Source organism: Kogia breviceps, chromosome 9 (genome assembly GCF_026419965.1).
Source record: "Kogia breviceps isolate mKogBre1 chromosome 9, mKogBre1 haplotype 1, whole genome shotgun sequence".
Taxonomy (NCBI): domain Eukaryota; kingdom Metazoa; phylum Chordata; class Mammalia; order Artiodactyla; family Physeteridae; genus Kogia; species Kogia breviceps.
This window is the reverse complement of record NC_081318.1, coordinates 35,004,859-35,024,787: the sequence shown is the minus strand read 5'-3', so window position 1 is coordinate 35,024,787 and position 19,929 is coordinate 35,004,859.

Below are 19,929 nucleotides of genomic sequence, written 5' to 3'. Positions count from 1 at the left end.
TGTTTTGTATTTAAAACTAACTAGAGCTGTCTCTTTTTGTAAGAAAACCTAATATATCAAAGTTCAGATTTGCCAAAGAGATGAACCAAAGGATGACATCTTGTGTTCCAAGTGATTTTTCATTTTCAAAAGGGTTTCTTTAAACAGTAGTCCTCCTATTACATGTCAGCATTAGTTGCAGACCAATCTTCTCAACAAAGTTTAGCGGGCCAAGAAATCTAAACCTTACATGTTAGATGTCACTGCTAATTGGAGTTCAATCATGTGTAAAGTTATAATGTAAGTCAATGGGAAATTGTGATTTCCAAAAACTTAATTTGTATATCACATATATGGTGTAAAATGAAGAAAGTTCATACCATGTGCCTTTAGAGATAGGAAGTATGTTGGGATATACTGAAGAACTCAGAGTTATTGGAGGGAAAGTTATGTCAGTGGTTACATCTCTGGCCACAGTTAGTATTACTGTTAGCAATTTATGTGAACTTCAATATCCAAATGTATTTTTACATGCTTAGAAGATGTGTTTATTTTTTTCACGCTGGAAATATTGATGCCAAAATTTTGGTGAAATGATTAATAAATAGCCATTTTGACAGATGGCATGGTGAAAACAGCATCTCACCTGACTGATAGAGATCTCAGCCATTAAAAAAAATGTATTCGGGGGACGCATCATACAAAAGCAGTTTTCCTGATGGGTGCATATTGGCTAGGCTGGTTGGACATTCAAATGCATAAAAGTTAGAATTAATTTTATAAAAACTGTGAGAACCAGAACCCAACAACATGATCGCATTTAACATTATTACTTATAGCTGATGTAAACTACATTGCTAAGAGTTAGAACAGTTAAAGTTTGCTTTATCAAGTGATAATCTACCATATTCTATGTGATTGTGAAATTTCTAATTTTTCTTGAGCTTCATTCCAAGGCTAGCAGAATTCTTCCTACACTCACAAGACCACCTCAGTTCTTCTAGAAATTTTAATTGGCACACCTAAACAAGGAAAGTAGAACTGTATATCTGACAAAGGATATTAGAAACCAGTATTACTTTGTGTTTTGTACAGGTGTAAATAATACTCTGTTTTCTTTTGAGATATATATATGTATTTACCATAGTTTTTCACAAATCAGAATCAGAATACATGGTCTTAAAATATGATGATCAGCTTGCTTCCATGCACAATCAAATCTGTGAGTATCTAGTTTGGTGCTAAAAGTAAAATTTCTAGGTAGAATACTATCCATAATCCTTTTGTTATCATATTTTCTCAGAGAATGGATATATAACACATGTCAGGCCTAAAGGTCATTAATTATTATAGAGGCTATTATAAGATCAATTTAATTTGCCAGTAATGTTGAATTACTAGGAAGGCAGTAAGTCAAAAAATTACAAGATTTGGTTCCAATTTTTCCCCAAAATTGATAGTTAATGATGTTTTCAGAATATTTTCAAAACATTCTAGACTGTTCTCAGAGTAAGTTTCTCTACCTACTGCTCTTTAGAATGTCATTTGATTACTTAATTACAATTGGATAAGATTCACAGTACATTGATAAAGTATAATAAATATGGTTTGAAAAGTAGACTGAAATGGTTGATTTGGTATTCATTAAATTTTCCAAGTAGTCCACTGAAACATGACTAAAAATGAGAAAAATTAGAAATCTTAACATAGTAGAAATTATATTACTGCATTTATTATTTGTAGACTTTTTGGTGATGGCCATTCTGACTGGTGTGAGCTGATACCTCATTGTAGTTTTGATTTGTATTTCTCTGTTAGCAATGTGGAGCATCTTTTCATGTGCCTGTTGGCCATCTGTATATCTTCTTTGGAGAAATGTCTATTTAGGCCTTTTGCTCGTTTTTTGATTGGCTTGTTTGTTTTTTTGATATTGAGTTGTATGAGCTGTTTGTGTATTCTGGAAAATTAAGCCCTGGTTGGTCACATTGTTTGCGAATATTTTCGTCCAGTCCATAGGTTGTCTTTTTGTTTTGTTTATGGTTTCCTTTGCTGTGCAAAAGTTTAGAAGTTCCCATTTGTTTATTTTTGCTTTTATTTCTTTTGCCTTGGGGGACTGACCTAAGAAAATATTGCTACAATTTTTGTCAGAGAATATTTTGCCTATGTTGTCTTCTAGGAGTTTTATGGTGTCATATCTTGTACTTAAGTCTTTAAGCTATTTTGAGTTTATTTTTGTGTATGGTATGAGGGTGTGTTCTAACTTCATTGATTTACATGCAGCTGTCCAGCTTTCCCAACACAACTTACTGAAGAGGCTGTCTTTTCTCCATTGTGTATTCTTGCCTCCTTTGTTGAAGGTTAATTGACTGTAGGTGTGTGACTTTATTTCTGGGCTCTCTGTTCTGTTCCATTGATCCCTATATCTGGGGATTTTTTGCCAATACCATGCTGTTTTGATTACTATAGCTTTGTAGTATTGTCTCAAGTCTGGAAGAAGTGGGAGAGGGTTCTGGGGAGGGACCTGGCCTAAAGATTAGAAGGGGGAGAGGATTCTGGGGAGGGACCTGGACTAAGGACTCTAAGAAGATTTTTCTTTTCTCCTGCTTTGTAAAACTCTTCTGTTGCCACTGTGTATAAAGTGCATCCCCTTTTCCAGGCAAATTATCACACTATACAGTTTGATTTTCTTCAGAGCACTAACCAACATTAGAAATCCTCACTTTTATATATTTATTAACCTGATTATTTTGTGTGTCCCCAGTTTATATGTAAATACCATGAAATCAGTAAGCATACCATCTTCTTCAGGCACATATGAATCAAGAACAGATGGACATAAAAACAATAATAATGACAACAGCAATAAAAGCAATTACATATCCTAGAAATAAAATACCCCAGTACTGCTGTCTAATTCACTAATTCTCTCTTTAACAAGGTCGCATCTAAAGTTTATCTTGTCTATTAAGGGATTTAAAAAATACTATTATTTCAATTATTATAATTTTATTTTGGGGATTTGTAATTTTTGTTATTGCTTTATGTCCATCTCCTCTTATCTTGTCTTTGCCTGTAAAAGACAGGTAAGTATCCTACTTTCACAGCATTTGCATTTTATTTGGAGAAGCAGACAAAAATCAAGTAAACAAACATATTAATGTGAACATTTCAAATGATAATTAGTGCTTTGGAGAAAATCAAAGCAGTATTGTGATGGGTATTATGGTGATTTGCCTAGAGAAGGGAATGAACTTTATGTAGAGAGGCAACAGAAAACTTTTACAAAGAAGCAGAAGAAAACAAAGTCCTCTCAGAGTCTTTATGTCAGGTTCCCTCACTGACCTGAAGAGGTCAGCTCTCTCTAGCTGTCTTTCTCCTCAGGTTTTATTTGCTGCTGCTAGAAGAGACAGTTTACTTAACCTCCAATACTTCAACAAGTCTTCCTTTCCATAATCCAAGTTCCCATTCTTCTTAGAGCTACACAAAGGGAAATAAACCAACCACTTTCATAGGAGGGAACAATTTGCAGAAAGTCTGCCCACCAGACTGACCACCATTTATGTAGAGAAATTCATTAACTGACAGAGACAATGGTCTCCATGACAGAATAGAAAACAATTGTATAGTCAAAAGTTACATGAAATAAAAGGTGAATTCAACCCTGAACCACAAGGGAAGTATTTTCCAAAGTATTTTCCTCACACCTCGGGATCAAGGTACATTATTAATTAAAAATACAGATTTCTAGTCCCAGTCCAGACCTAATGGCTCTGGGAACGGAACCTAGGAATCTATATATTTGATGGTCATCCAAAATGAAACATGCAAATATAAGTTTAATAAACTATCAAATGGTGACTTTTCTTATTTTAAGGTATCTATTTTTCAAATTTATTTTCTATGATTTAGATTTTACATGGGCTAGATAAAATTTAAGTAATGAAATGATTAAGGTAAATAAAGAAAAAAATTCAGAAGTTTAAACTGAGATGAATTATAAAATAATGGGCCATTCAACATTCTTACTATAGCTTTAAAAGCTATGAATTAGACAAGGAGGCCACCAGTCATAAAAATACAGAGATTATATATTACTGCCTTCTGATGAATGTAAGATACTTATTAATTCTATTATGGGATATTTTCATAACATATTCAAGTTTCATTTTGAGATGAAAGAGTAAATGTTCAAAGTACCTAATAGCAGATCTAATTCTCAAACAAGCCATCAATAATGTAAAACAGAGGATTCAAACGTCTTTTTTCTTTATGGGGAGATATTTTATTTTTTGCTAAATTCAGTTTTCTTAGTGCAAAGTACTGGGTAAACCCCGATGAATAAAGCCAGACTCATGACTACTCTCAAAGAGTTTACATTCTAATGGAGGGACACACCATCATCAATAAAATCACAAATAAACCTATAGTTATAAATTGACTTTTTCTACAGTGAATTGTCTAAATTTTCTATGAACTCCATCTGACAAAAATGAATCCAAAATAATCAGGCCCTTCCAGGACAACAAAAATTACTACAGGGACTGTCAGCTCCGTATTTTGTTTTGTCTTAGTTTAATATTTATCTCCTAAAAGTGTCATGTTTCTCTCTCTGTCACATAATTTATCTATAAGAACATCTGTTGTGTGTGTGTGTGAGACATCCATGAAATGATTAATTTGACAAAAGCCTTTGTAAATAGCTAATAATAGCAGTGAGCCTGTAGGGCATGATCACCCAGTGATGTGGTTAGAAATGGTCATCAGTATTCCTCAAGGGTCTCATGGGTTGAGAATGTTATTCTGTTAGAGAGTAAAGCTGTAGTTTTATTTTTGTTCCAGATATTCCAAGATTCAACAAACTTTTCCAAATGGGGAATTTCACCAGTCAATTTAAACTAGGTCTTCTGAAAACAAGATGACAGGATCCTCTTTTGGGGTGAAAAGGCCATTGTTTGTGCCTATGAACTTCAGCCACGAGTTTATGGAATTTCAACTTTAGCAGAGGTGTTAGCTCGTTTAAATTTTGTAGAAGCAATGATTTATATTTTTAAAAATTGCTTCCACTTTTTTATCAAATGTGAAAATTTTGAGGCTTGGGATTGCCTATGACTTAATATCTTTGACTCATAAGAAACGTACCAACTAGAGGAAGCAGCTACACCAGGAGTGATTAAGAATTCATGAGCATGCTAGGGTGATGAGCCATCTCTGAACCAATCACCTCCTGACTATCCTGACCCTGTTGCACGTCCACAGACACTGTTGATACCATGAGATGTGGTTCTTCACTCACTCTGCTCAGCACACACATCCTAAGTGTTAACTTATGGATATTCAGGAAGAGCACTAGGAGGGCACGTGGTATTTCTGTGTCAGCTAAGACAAAAGATTTGACATAGGCCATCAGCTGGCATTGACTCAGGTGTTCTAGGCTGCCTTCAGTAATGTGATGTGATGGCAACAGTAAAAGCTAGGTGGGGAAGAGAAGTCAAGGTTTACAAATCTACCATTAAAAAATAATTTGAACCTGTCAAAACACTTTTCAAACTTTCTTACATCCTGCTTCCTAAGTTATCATCCCAGAGGAAAATCAGCTGGAGATTTTCTGCAGTCCAGTGTTTGTATTGGGGTACAGGTAGCCAGGGCCTGGCCATTTGTGTCTTTCCCTATTATGTACAGTTCAGCATTTGTATAATTTATTTCTTCACACATATTTCATTATTATTAATCATCATATATAAGTAAGTTGCATCTTTTAATGACATAGGGGTTGAAGAAATAGACTGTGTGACAGTGCTGCACTGTCATCGTTAAGGGGATTTATTATTATGGAAATAAAGGCAGTTAAAAGACTCAGCTCAGTAGTCAAAAGTACAATTTGGGGTTTATTGTGCAAAAACCTAAAGTGGAAACAGTTCTTCTGAAACTGTTTAACATACATGTAATTCAAACAACTTCTTTACAAGGCCTTCAGTGCATTCATGCTAGTACAACAAAGTTCTCTGTCAAAGTTATTCCTTTCAAGCTTCCTAGTTTAAGCACAACATGAATACCTTGGCCATAGGAACTCCCTGAAGAAGCAAACACTGAGCTCGGTATCTCTCCTTCAAATAGCAGGATTCTGGAAGCCTCCTTTTGCTCCCTTCAGAGGCAATTAATGGTTTTGAATACACCTGGAGATTATTAATCCTGGGAGCGACCTCCAAGCTGCAGGTCACATTTCACTTTGGTCTGGTAAGAAACCAAATAAAAGAGAGATTTTTTTTTTTAATGTAGGCAATTTTTATTTTAATGTTTTTGCCTGCAAACTGTTCTGCCTTCCTTTGGCAAAGGAATAAAAATTTCCAGTCTAGGGAGCTTCAATGTATCCTATGAATATTACATTTTTACCTCAATTTAACCGTTTCAAACAGGAAAAAAAAAAAAAAAAAAAAGAGAGTTTGAAGACCCACGCCAGGCAGGGTGGTTTGGTTCTCCGGAGCTTACCTGGAGAGATGGCCAGTGTGGAAAGAGGGCCGGCGCACATCAAGGAAGGCACTCTTTTCAAGGCTGCTGTGTGATCACTGACTCATAATCCCAGCAGCTCAGCATGGTCTCAGGTACTTTTGATTTCTGGTTGTGTCATAATTGAAGAACAGATAGAGTATATCGTCAGTTTGGTAAGGTGACTTCAAACTCTTAAAAACAATGGCTCTCTCGCTTAAAAATTAAATGCGTATTTCTTACTGCACCGCATAATAGGGTTTACTCTAAATCAATGCTCTCAACCCTGCCTGCACATTAGAATCCCTAAGGGAGCTTTTAAAACAGTAGGAATGTCCAGTCCCGCCCAGTATCTGATTTTAATTGATCTGACATGAGGCTGAGACATTTTTTAAAAGCTTTCTCAATGATTCTAATGTGCAGCTGAGGGCTGAGAACCACAGCTCTAAATACTTACAATAAGTATGGAAATTATTCTGATCATTTGTCTAAGTATATTTCACAATTTAGTTTATGATACCTAGGAAGGGCATTCACTGATATATTATATTGCAACATCCTGAATCTTAGTTAAGGAAGTTTTGAGAGAGTGACTTGTTTGTATTTTTTGTTCTTATTCTCTCCCTTTGTCAGTGTTTTATTTTCTTTTTCCTGTCCCTCCAACACCCCCCCCTCAACATCCCCCCACCACACAAACAGGCACACACAAACACTTCTGGTGTTATAATTGTTTGTTTTTTAATTGGGAATATATAATCTTAATTGGGAGTATATAATATATACATCATTCAGGATAACCAAAAATAGTTATTCTTCCTCTTATTTCTGCCATCCTTCCTTCACCAAGCAAATATTTTTAGAGCATAATGAAGTTAATCAAGAGATGGGGAAAAAATTTCCCAACCCATGACAAAAGTAGATGATAATTGACACTTAAAAAAAATGGTACCCTGAAAAAACCATAATTCAAAAAGAGTCATGTACCACAATGTTCACTGAAGCACTATTTACAATAGCCAGGACATGGAAGCAACCTAAGTGTCCATCAACAGATGAATGGATAAAGAAGATGTGGTACATATGTACAATGGAATATTACTCAGCCATAAAAAAGGAATGAAATTGGGTCATTTGTAGAAACATGGAGGGACATAGAGACTGTCATCCGAGTGAAGTAAGTCAGAAAGAAAAACAAATAGCATATGCTAACACATATATATGGAATCTAAAAAAAAAATTTCTGAAGAGCCTAGGGACAGGACAGGAATAAAGAGGCAGATGTAAAAAATGGACTTGAGGACACAGGGAAGGGGAAAGGTAAGCTGGGACGAGGTGAGAGAGTGGCATGGACATATATACACTACCAAATGTAAAATAGGTGGCTAGTGGGAAGCAGCTGCATAGCATAGGGAGATCAGCTCGGTGCTTTGTGACCACCTAGAGGGGTGGGATGGGGAGCGTGGGAGGGAGACACAAGAGGGAGGGGATATGGGGATATATGTATACACATAGCTGATTCACTTTGTTATAAAGCAGAAACTAACACACCATTGTAAAGCAATTATACTCCAATAAAGATGTTAAAAAAAAATGGTACCATACATAATATGGATATACCTACCTAGAGTGAAACAAGGAATTGAGATAAATATTTTTAAAATTCACTTAAATAGTCCTACTGATTAAAATGAATATGAGTACTTTTTTTATACTTGAATTACTTGGGTAATTTAATATAGTTTTGAGCAAATTAAATGGCCAAAAGTAATAACTAATAGTCAAATCAAAATGAAGGGTAAGATAATGTGTAGTCCATATTGGAGGAGGAAAATGAACCTTCTAGATTCATAGAGAAGGAAAGTCCCTTGAAAGTCAAGTCCATTTGCCTTCATTTTAGAAATAAGGAAATGGAGGTTAAGAGAATTGCCAGTTTGTCTCTTGTCATTTCTTTGCTTATATTAAGAGCAAGAGCAGCTGGCTTCTCTAACAGACAACAGTAGAGTTTAAAAGTTAGAGAAGTTGGGCTTCCCTGGTGGCGCAGTGGTTGAGAGTCCACCTGCTGGTGCAGGGATCATGGGTTCGTGCGCCAGTCCGGGAAGATCCCACATGCCACGCAGCGGCTGGGCCTGTGAGCCATGGCCACTGAGCCTGCGCGTCCGGAGCCTGTGCTCCACAACAGGAGAGGCCACAACAGTGAGAGGTCCGCGTACCACACACACACACAAAAAAGTTAGAGAAGTTTATAATTAAGTGATTTATTTTATTATGAATGAGTCCAAATTAAAGGATATCCAAATGGATCTGTCACTTAATTTTGTACCTATGATGCATTTTATACCGAATAAGGAAAAAGCGAATATAGATATTTGAAGATGTTAATATCAACAAAATTAGAAGTATTTGAAAATCTCTTGCAACCCATGATGTGTGAATGTGTTACCATGTAATTATCTGGAGCTCTGCACCTTGAAATAGAGAGAAGCTAAGTGCCTGTGATTAGGCCCCATTATACATACTGAGACTATTACTACACATCACATCTCAAAATGGGTTTATAGTAATAAATACTCTTATCAAAAAATGTATACTAAAAGTAAATATTTTATTTTATTTTTTTATTTTTTTGTGGTATGCGGGCCTCTCACTGCTGTGGCCTCTCCCGTTGCGGAGCACAGGCTCCGGACGCGCAGGCCTAGCGGCCATGGCTCACGGGCTTAGTTGCTCAGCGGCATGTGGGATCTTCCCGGACCAGGGCACGAACCCGTGACCCCTGCATCGGCAGGCGGATTCTCAACCACTGCGCCACCAGGGAAGCCCTGATTTTAAAACTATAATGGTAAAATACATTTAATCACAAACATGTTAAATAAGTAGATTCTTCTAACAAATACTAAAATAAAAACATGAGATGTTTGATATAGGATCATATGCTTATTTTTTTCCCTTTCATTAATACTAAATGCTCGAGAGTTTGGTACTGTATTTCACCGTCTAATTGAACATTTTAATGTTCAAATGACAGAAACTTCAAATATATTGTTACCATAGTGAACATTATTTAAGATATTTTAAACAGCATGCATATCCAGGCAGAGACTATTATTCAACACCAGTAAAAGATATTTACCAGTGAGATTTGGGCAAAAAGATTAAAACTGCTGAAAGACATTGTTTCTTGGTGCTCTAGAATATAGCTAGAAATACTTAAAAGACCCTAATGAAATGGTCTTCATCTTGGAGGGCTAAATAAAATGTCAAAATAAGGTTGAAAGTTTCCCCAGTCTCTGAGACACAAATACCAAAATACTCTGGGGAATTCGATTTAATTGGTGTCTGGAGCCTACTCAACTGTGACTTATTTACATGGATCCATATGACAATCTAGGTATAGACACAGAACTAAAGACTTCTGAGAGTCCTTAGGATCAAGGTAGAAATGAGGTCAGCATTCTTGTTTCATTTTGGTTTGGAATAGAACCTTGGACCCATTCTGGAGCACTCCAGTAGCCCAAGGGAAGACTGGAATGAGACTGGCTTCTGGGAGAAATTACAGCAGTCATCAAGAGATGGGCTTTGGGACCGTATAGACCTGAATCCTAGTTTGAACTCTAGCTTCTTTACTAATAACCTTTAAGATATTGGCTAAATTACTTAATCTTTCTAAGCCTTTGTTTTCTCATCTGTTAAAACAGTAACATCTATTTTAAAAGGTTATTGTCCAGATAAAATAAGATCATCTATGTAGAAGTCTGCACAGAGCACCAGCCACACAGTAAATGCACACTTCCACTCATTCACCAAGTACTTCTATGGATCAGGAGGATAAGCTGCACAATTTTTGGCATCCAGCAGAAAATGAAAATGTGGGTTCCTTGTTCAAAAAGGAGGAAAAGTGCCATTAAAAGTATGAAAATACAAAGCCTTTTCTTTCTTCACTTTTCTCTCTTTTGATGTGTCATAGGTTTTTATTTTGGCAATTTATTGTTCTAATTAAGAAAAAATTAAAATTTTAAATTATTAACATGAATTTTATGATTCATCTTTATGTTATTCAATACCAGTTTTTTTTAACATCTTTATTGGAGTATAATTGCTTTACAATTCTGTGTTAGTTTCTGCTTTATAACAAAGTGGATCAGTTACACACATACATATGTTCCCATATCTCCTTCCTCTTGTGTCTCCCTCCCTATCCCACCACAATGCCAGTTTTAAATGAAAGTGTAAGAGCATTTAATCCATATCCAGATTTACCAAAATTAGTATTTCATACTAATTCATATTTCATAGCTCATACATGCATATATGTAGTTTGTAATAGAACAATAGAGATATTACACAAAACTAACTCAACTGATTTTTTTTTTACTTTTTAGTATGTGCACATTCTATTAGCACTGTCTCCTTTTGTACTGAGTAAGGAAGAACCAAATAGAGTAATAAATTTATTCTAATACATTTCCTTGACCATTCATGTTTCTTAGAACACCATTGCTGTTTGTATTTTCGAAGCAAGTTCTGGCTTAGATAGAAAGCATGGCCACGTGGGGCTGTCAACACCCCATTTACCTTGTAAGTAAGTAGGTAAGAAACTCACCTTGTAAATAACTTTGAATCTTGTTGAATGCCCATGTACGTAGGTCCATCAGAATTTTGTGCTCATGAGGCATCACAAACATGATGTGAGAATGGGGCAGCAAAGAAAAGAAGACATATATGTTGCGTGCATTTCCTCTGCTCACAAACATGCCTCATTGTCCCATTACCCTTTACTTAAAAAGCACAAGTTGAAAGATAAAATTATTATTGTCTAGATAGTGACAGCAGAGCGTTAAACTAAGTAGAAGGCCAAGTGCAACTGCACAGGTTGTGTACCCATAAAACCAACCCTGTGGATCAGGTATTGTTTTATGTGCTGAGATACTGTGCTGAACAGTACAGGCCATGCCACTGTTTCATGGAACTTACAAGGAAATGAAGAGATAAGTAAAGAAAATTCAGAGGGTGCCAGTGTAATTAAGAAAATAAAATAGGAAAAAGCATAGATTGTTACAGATCAGTGATTGCATGGACCACTTTAGATAGGGTTATTTAAAAAAAACCTTTCTCTGGAGCTGACATTTGAGCAGATACCTAAGTGACAAAAGGTGCTAGACAAACAAAGATATGGGGGAAGCAAGATCCTGGCAGAAGGAACAACAAGCACCGTGTTTCCAAGGGGAGAATGAGCTTGGTGAATTGCATTGTTACTCATAGTGGTGTACTGTAGCCTGTCAGTGTCAGGAATGAGCTGGCACCTTGCTACTTAAAAGTGTGGTCCCAGGACCAGCACCATCTGCATCCTTGGAGCTTATTACAGATGCAAGAATTTCGTCCCCTTCTCCAGACTGACTGAATAAAAATCTTCACGAGCAAAAGTCTAAATTTTTAGCAAGACCTCGGGTAATTTGTATGTTCATTACAGTTTGAGAGGGACTGCGCTAGAGGACCAGAGTGTCTGAAATATAGTGAGTCAATGAGATGAGCTTGGAGAGGAAGTTTGGGCTAGATCTTATAGATTTTAAAAACCAGAGAAAGGAACTTAAGTTCTCTTGTAAGTTTGAAGTAAACTATGGTAGAGTTTTAAAAGAAAGTGCAGTTGGGGACCATGAGGATTTTTCAGGCTTGGGAACCCTAGAAAGGGTACAGAAATGCTAAAAAAAAGGAAAAAAATGGGTGAAAACAATTTACCACTTTCCAAATTGCTCTAAAGTTTCTCACTGGTGGAAATGGCACAGAACAGCCGTATACCTCACCCAAGTGTTCTGGTCCTAAACACAGACCTCCAACAAAGCACATAGCATGTTGTGTCACTGTATTGTTTTGCATTTATATTTCTCCCTTTTCTACCAGCCAAAATTTCTTCCATAGCATAAACCACATTTTGACCTCCTTTGTACTCCAAGATCCTTGGGAGTGCAATAAGTGTTTATTGATTTGTGTTTATTGAGAAAGTGTGAGTCAAAGATACAGGAGATTTGGACATTCTTATAGGATACTAGCCTATCCCCAACTCTCCTTCATTTTCTGTGTGTTAGAGGAGCCCAGGAGGGCAGTGTTGAAGAGTGGCCCATACACAAAGCATGCAAATGGCAGACACCGTCTTCCCTGTCATCCCCCTGGGCTCGGACCTGTTGTCAGAACCTCTTGCTATCTTCTTGGACACTTGGCTCCTAAACCCAGAATCCATCCTTGTCTAGAAAAATTCAAGAAGCTCTAGTGCTGCCACTCCCACCTCTGCCCATGGGAAACTTAACTTCCCTTTGCCCAGGAGGAGGGACAGGGTCTCATATGCTGTCTCCAGTTGTTTCTGCTAGTGATTAAAAGTTGAGTTACAGTCAAAGTTGTAATCCAATTTATACAATGACAAGAGAATATGTAAGCAAAATTGATTATTATTTTTTCTTTAGGAAATATGACAATATTTTTTATTTTTCATTGCTTGATTGACATGTCAAATCTTCCTTGCATCCCTGTTTACCTTATTTGAAAGAGGATTACAACATTTTTTTAAAATTAGTGAATCATAATTTGATTAGTCTGAATCACATTGCATCAATACTATAAGCTTTTATTAAATCTAATTTGATTTCACTGCTGACAGCATAGAGAACAAAACAAGTTGGTTATCAATTTATTTATTGTGTGTCAGTGCTAAAAGTTCCCTTGCTTTTATTAATATAAACTATACTAACTTTAAAGCTGAATCTCTTTGAATCACCGTTTTAAATAACAGGCTCTCTTTTCATCAGTGAAAGTTTGGTTTGCTGGCATGGATTCACTCTTGAGCACATAATCATTTTAGTAACCTGTGAGTAAGTGTCAAACATTATGTGCTGGAACAGGGTGTCAACTATGACTGGCTTAATGGAGGCTTCTTCCTGTTCCAGACATCCATCGTTTCTATGGCTGTATCTTTGCCAAAGGACTAGGGTTTCTATTCCTTTCTAGCCCATCACTAGGTACAGTAAACATATTTCTCTTGCAGATTTTATCAGTGTCATATTATAGACACAAAATTCCTCAGGCAGAAGATAATCTTTCAGGTGGTTAAGAGTTTTATTTATTTATTTTGCACATATATAAATAGAAGATTGAGACTTCTTGCTATTCCAGCCATCCGAGGTGTTACCTTTGCATTTTGGTGCTAATCTGGTTCCTTAGGACTTTATACATCAAGTTTTAAAAATTAGAGAAATAGAAATTGAATCTGTAGTAGAAAATTACAAGAAGAAAATAACAGGCATCAGAAAATTAATCAATCTCACCTTGCTGTGTATACCACCTGTGTAAAATCCGGAATGGATGAAAACCTTATACAACAGCCATTCTCAGTGCTTTCAAACTTGTCTCTATATCTTGTTTGACTTGTTAAGCTGCAGGGCTTCTACCCCTTTATTGAGAACTTTGACTGCTGAGGCCACTTAACCTCATACTAGATTCTGGAACATGTCTTTTTCTCTGGAGGGAAAAGATAAGCGGTTACAGAATGAGCCCTGAATCAAGGCTTGCTTAGGTCCTCTGATTTGCAGCCTGGAATCTTACTTTCATGCGTGAATCCCTGCAGTGACTGGTATTATTTTCCCTGGGTCCATTTTTCTCTACTAGAGCTTCCCTTTGCCCATTGGATCAAGCCAATCCCAGTCCACCCACCTGCTCCACTCCCTAGCAAATGCTGCCACTTCCCTGAGTGCCCACGTGCCCATGCAGATTTAAGATGATCTGAGTCTTAGGCTTAGTTCCCTTGCTTTAACTAACATATTCACATCCTGTCTGTCTCTTGTGTTTCTAGGCTTATCTTTAGTTGAATTTTCCCATTTCGTCACTAACTCTTGGTCTCTCTCCCATGACTATCCCCCCAACCTCTATCTAGCTATATGGATATAATTGGATTTTTTATGGTTAGACTCTGTTCACACCCATCCTATTGCTTGTGCTTGAATTATGAGGTAGAGGAATTCTGAGAACTGTGGATGTTGATATACTATAATTCATGACAAAAATTATTAATCTTGGAAGACTTCATTTTTCTCCATAGAACATGTGATGAAAGTGATATGAAATCTGGATAATAATTTCTATTTTGGATATTTGCTATTACCGGATATTTTGCTAAGCACTCTTATATACATTGTTTGACATATATAATATCCTCAGCCTCAATAGAATCCCATGAGGTAGGTATTACATCTCATATTGTACAGATGAGACCCAGAGAGATTGAAACACACACCAAGGTCACAGTCAGTAAGTGCAGGAAACAGTATTCAATCTTCAGTGTGTCTAGGTACAAAGTGCATGTTCTTAACCACTAAGTTAACATGTGCTTAAAGATAGACTGTATTTCAGTTTATTAATGGCATACATTGCCTTCTACTCCAATAAGATTGCATTAATAAAGTTTTACTATAGATTATGTGCCAAGAAAAAACTGCCAAATATCTGATGGTAAAGTAACAGAGTGAGTAAAAGAAAATCTATCTAATAACTTCTTTCCTCTATCATATCCAAGATATTGGAAATGAGGCCTATGTGGAAAAAGACAATACTAGGACTGTTTTTCTACTTCAAACAACAAGCACTTCTAAATACCGACACAAAAATAACTGGAGTATGTGAACATGTTTTTTGTGTTTAAAAAAAATTTATTCCCTGTCTAGATATAAAAAAGGTCAAGATAGCTTATGACATTAAAACAATACAGATAATTGCAAATAAAGACACAACAGGAAGTAGAGGTTTGGGGCAGAAGCCAAGCACCATAGCTAGTAGAAGCGAAGAGGGAAGTCTGTGACATTATATAATTTTTATTGTCTCAAAAAAGAAGGCATACACTCCTAGACATCTAATTAGAGCAAGTGTTTTCTGATCCTGAGTCATTGTGAAGAATCTAGTCGTTTTCTCTTGCACTGATTAAAGGAGAAGGACGCCATGTTAAATCTTAAAGGGAGAAAAGATGGCTAACATTTGGTGAGTATCTATTTGGGCACAACTTCATCTGAGGCAATTTTACGTTGCTTAAACACATCCTCCCAAGAAATTTCTACTGTATACTTCAATCCTAGCACTTACTGAAATTATACTTTTGTTCCTCTCTGATTTCTTGATCATCTTTTCTTATCATTCATATCTGTGTCAAATGTCCACCTCCTAGATGGAATCTTTTCTGGCTCTTGTTTCTAAAGCAGCCATATTCCCACAAAGTCACCTGACCCTTCTGCTTTATTTTCTTCATAGTTCCTATCACTTACTTGAATTCATATTGAATTAGTTCTTGATTTCCTTGCTTATTTTCTGAATATTTTACTAAAATATAAGCTATGAGGACAGGAAATTTGTCAGCCTGGTTCAAAGATTTATCCTTAGCCCTTAGGACAAGGACTGACATAGAGTATGTGCTCAGAATAAATACTGGGTCAATAATGAATGAATTTTTTTATACCTGACTGCAGCACAAAGAATGGGGCCTAACAGATATTCTAAATATATTTGCCAAATTGAATTGAATTTCCAAAATTATCTGAACAGTGAGGAAACTGGACTTAAGGAAATTAAGTAATTTTCTGAAGGTCACATATTTAATAAGTGGAGAATCTAGAACAGGAACCCACGTGTGTGCAGACATCGTGTATCATTCAACAATGCTTCAGAGAGCTGTGAGAAAAGAGTCCAGGCATGTGGATTTCTGGTAATGCCGCTTATTAGAGGATGAAGCTTAGAGAATCTTGAGAGATGAATAGTTAATCTCAAGTGAGTTTTACACAAGGATAGAATGAAAGCCAATTCATGAGTCATTTCTTTGTATTATTAACTGAAAAAAGATCCATAGGCTTTACCAACTAGATATAGGTGATGCAGAATTAATATTATGGTGTAAAAGTTTAAGAACTCAAAATATATTTTCTTTCAGTAAGCCAGCCCACTTGCACATGGAAGTGGGCCAAGGGAGTACCTTTTGGAAGGACTAAATTTTTCCTTAAAAGGAGCCTTGAAATTGACCCAGCTCTTGAAAAAACTGTACTCGATATAAAATGTTTCATTGCTTCATTATACAACATGGAAAAGGAAGAAAAAAATTTTAAGACACATTTTAATAATGGAAACGAGTTGACCAGAAATGTTTCTGTGTGCCCTAAGAAATATTTAATTCTTTTGAAAAGTAGTTTATCATGATGGCCAATCGTGATGAGTGGGCTTCAAAATGCAGCCAAAGTAGGTGAATGAATTGACCTGCTGAATGAGGTCTTTAGGATTGTTTACCTGAATAATAATGTTTACCAAATATACATGGTAATCATTTTTACTAAGCTGCTGCTTCTGACAATGAATAACTACTGTCAGCTGCTTCTGAAAGTCTGCTCCTAGTTAGACATAATAAAAAACATACATCAGCAGAGAATGATTCATGATTTCCTGGTGTAGTGGAAATAGCATATGCTACAGTCAGTCCAGCCTAGTTTGAAATTTTAATTATGCTACTTACTAGAGGAAGTTACCCCTCTCTGCTTCATAAAGTTGTTCTGAAAAGGAAATGGAGTAATATATGTGAAGTATCTACCTGACCCAGCACCCGCCCAAAGTAGATGGGACTCAACAACTCTTCTATAATCTAGACACAAATTCCAAAATTAGGAGTCCCACATTTAGTCCAAGCCAAAGCATTAGTAAAGAATTCGATCTTCATTTGTATCTCTTTAGGAACATGAAATTCACCCTAATTCAAAGCTCACTTTAATATTTCCTAAACCCCCTCTTGTTTCCTCCACAATTTTCACGTCCCCACAGCTTCTCTGATGCCTTTCACTTAGCACTCTTCCTCTCTCAAATAACAATAAGATTTAAAACATATTTTTTCAACACCCATTCATGTAGTTACTGGATTTGTTTCATTCATGGTTGGTGTCTGCTAAAGGCTAGGGGCAAGTATCCAGTTGCTTATAGGGAATTTCATTATGATATGCTCCTGCATAGTAAATGTAAATGAAGGCATTCAGCCTTCAATCCAAAATTGGGCTTTGTAGGGTTTTAGGAAATTTTATTCAAAGATTGAAGAATGAAGTTATCCTGAGCTACTAGAGACTGGAAAACCCTTCCTGTCTGCTAAAATCTTCCCAGCATCTTGACCCTGAGCTCCATCACTAGAACTTGTTTTTGGTGTGTGGCCAAGATAGCCACAGAGAAAATCAGAGAGATCTTTTTGGGTTACAAAGAAGTCCAAGGTTGCTTAATAAATCTTGGCTATAATTTGTTTCCTCTTCAACTTTGAAGTAGAGCAAGACCTGTCCTTCAAGTCATGTTCTTCTGTCTGCTGATGAAAGGCTCATAGTGAACACAGGGCTGGAGCACTTTCAACCCTCTTATTGATTTACAACCCTAGATCCCAGCCCCTATCCACTCTGCTATACATTTGTTCTAGGTAATGTCTTCCAAAGAAATCAAGTCAAGATCACTTTATATCAGAGAATCGTCCCAAGAGATCCTCACTTAATCTCTGCTATTTCTCAGCATTTAGAAACTAACACTTTTGCAGCATCTGGATTCCATGAGTATCCAAGACTTTAAGCCTCTGCTCCTATCCCAGGTCCAGTGTTGTCTGAAAGTTTTTGTTTTCTGGCAGAAAGTAGCCACTGTGAGTATTTCCAAAGCCTACTTAATTGTGAACCACAAGATGGCAGCCATGTTTCGAGCCTTTCATCTCTGAGGAAGTATGGGGCAGCATCCCTAAACCCATGTGAGTAGCTCTGATAGTGATGTCTTCTTTCTATTGAAACTATATGTCTAAAGAGGTTGAGTTTTAAATTAATTTTCATTCCACAACTTCATAAAGTGAATTTTGAAGGTTATATATAATGTCATAAAGATCTGGCTTTCTTCCTAAAAGATGCACTCTTTCTTCCTAAAATATCAGGTATTCTTCCCCCAAATACAAATTCCAACATCTATATTGTATCTACCATGTCTCTCTAATGTTGAAGTTGTGCTCCTAGGCCCATAACATCTAATGTTCGGACAATGGGCACATTTTCCCCCACAGAGTTCCAGAAGTAAGGTGGACAATTTCTCTAACTCAATTCTAGAAAATAATGTTTTAATCTGAGATGTAGTTAAGCATATCACCTAAAAGTCAAACTCTTTAAGGAACACCAAGATATAAAAGCTGAAACCCAATAAGAACCCACCACGTTTTCTTGCTTTACTGAGAAACACTTGTGTAAGTTTGAGGTGTATGACATTATGACTTGGTACACATATATACTGTAAAATGATTACCCCAACATGGTTAGTCATAACATCCATCACTTCACAAAACTACTTTTTTGTGGTGGGAACATTTAAGATCTACTCTCTTAGCAACTTTCAAGCATATAATACAGTATTGTTAACTGTAATCGCCATGCTGTACATTACAACCCTAGAACATATTCATCATATAACTGGAAGTTTGTGACATTTGACCAATAGCTCCCCATTTCCCACCCACCGGACCCTGGCAACCACCATTCTACTCTCTGTTTCTCTAAGTTTAGCTGTTTTAAAAATGGATTCCATGTCTAAGTGAGACCGTGCAGTATTTAAGGTCCCACCTTTAATAGAGTTGTATTCTAGCAAGCACAATAACATTCTCAAAAGTCCTTTCCTTTGTATTTACCTTGCACCCTATCACCTGCTTTCACTAGGAAATGGTAATGCCTGACTTAGAAAAAAATGTGTTTATATATTCTGAGCCCGTCAGTATTTCATATCATTCCTCAAAGAGCAAGATGATTCCTAACTCTTCTGCCATCAGAACAAGTTTGAAGTCCATTGTCCTAAACTATTCAGTTCCCAAGTTTATAATCACCTTACTCCTCCTATACAGTTTTCCTCCTCTTCCACTCTCCTCAATGTCTTTAGCTAAGGCATAGGAGGTGTTTGTTATGACTCTAATAAAGGATAGAGATCTGTTCTTAGCCCATGGAGGACCTAGAGTGTACCTCTTTTCTTGCTCCCTCTCCAGCCAATGTCATCAATCTCATCACATGTGGATGCACACACACACGCACAGTCAAGCACAGGCACACACGTCTGCAGCACACAAGCACACTGCTCAGCTGCACTGCATCTCCGTGGTGTTGTCCTATCTCCTTTCTTGTTTATCCTCTTTAGTTTCCTTTCTTTTTCTATGATTATTCGATGGTTTCTCTTTTGAACTTTGTTTTCTTCATTGATATTTGCAAAATAGAACAGAACTATGTTGGCTTAATATGAAAAACTAGGTTATGGATCAGTTGTTTCCAAACCCAGTTCATTACCAGAATCCTAGTGAAAGGTTAAAGAATACATCTTGGCAGGTCCTCTCTCATAGATTAGTAGGCCTGGTGTGAAGTCCAGATACGTGTACTCTAAAAAAATGCCCCATGGGTGATTCTAATGGCCAAACCTGGTGCC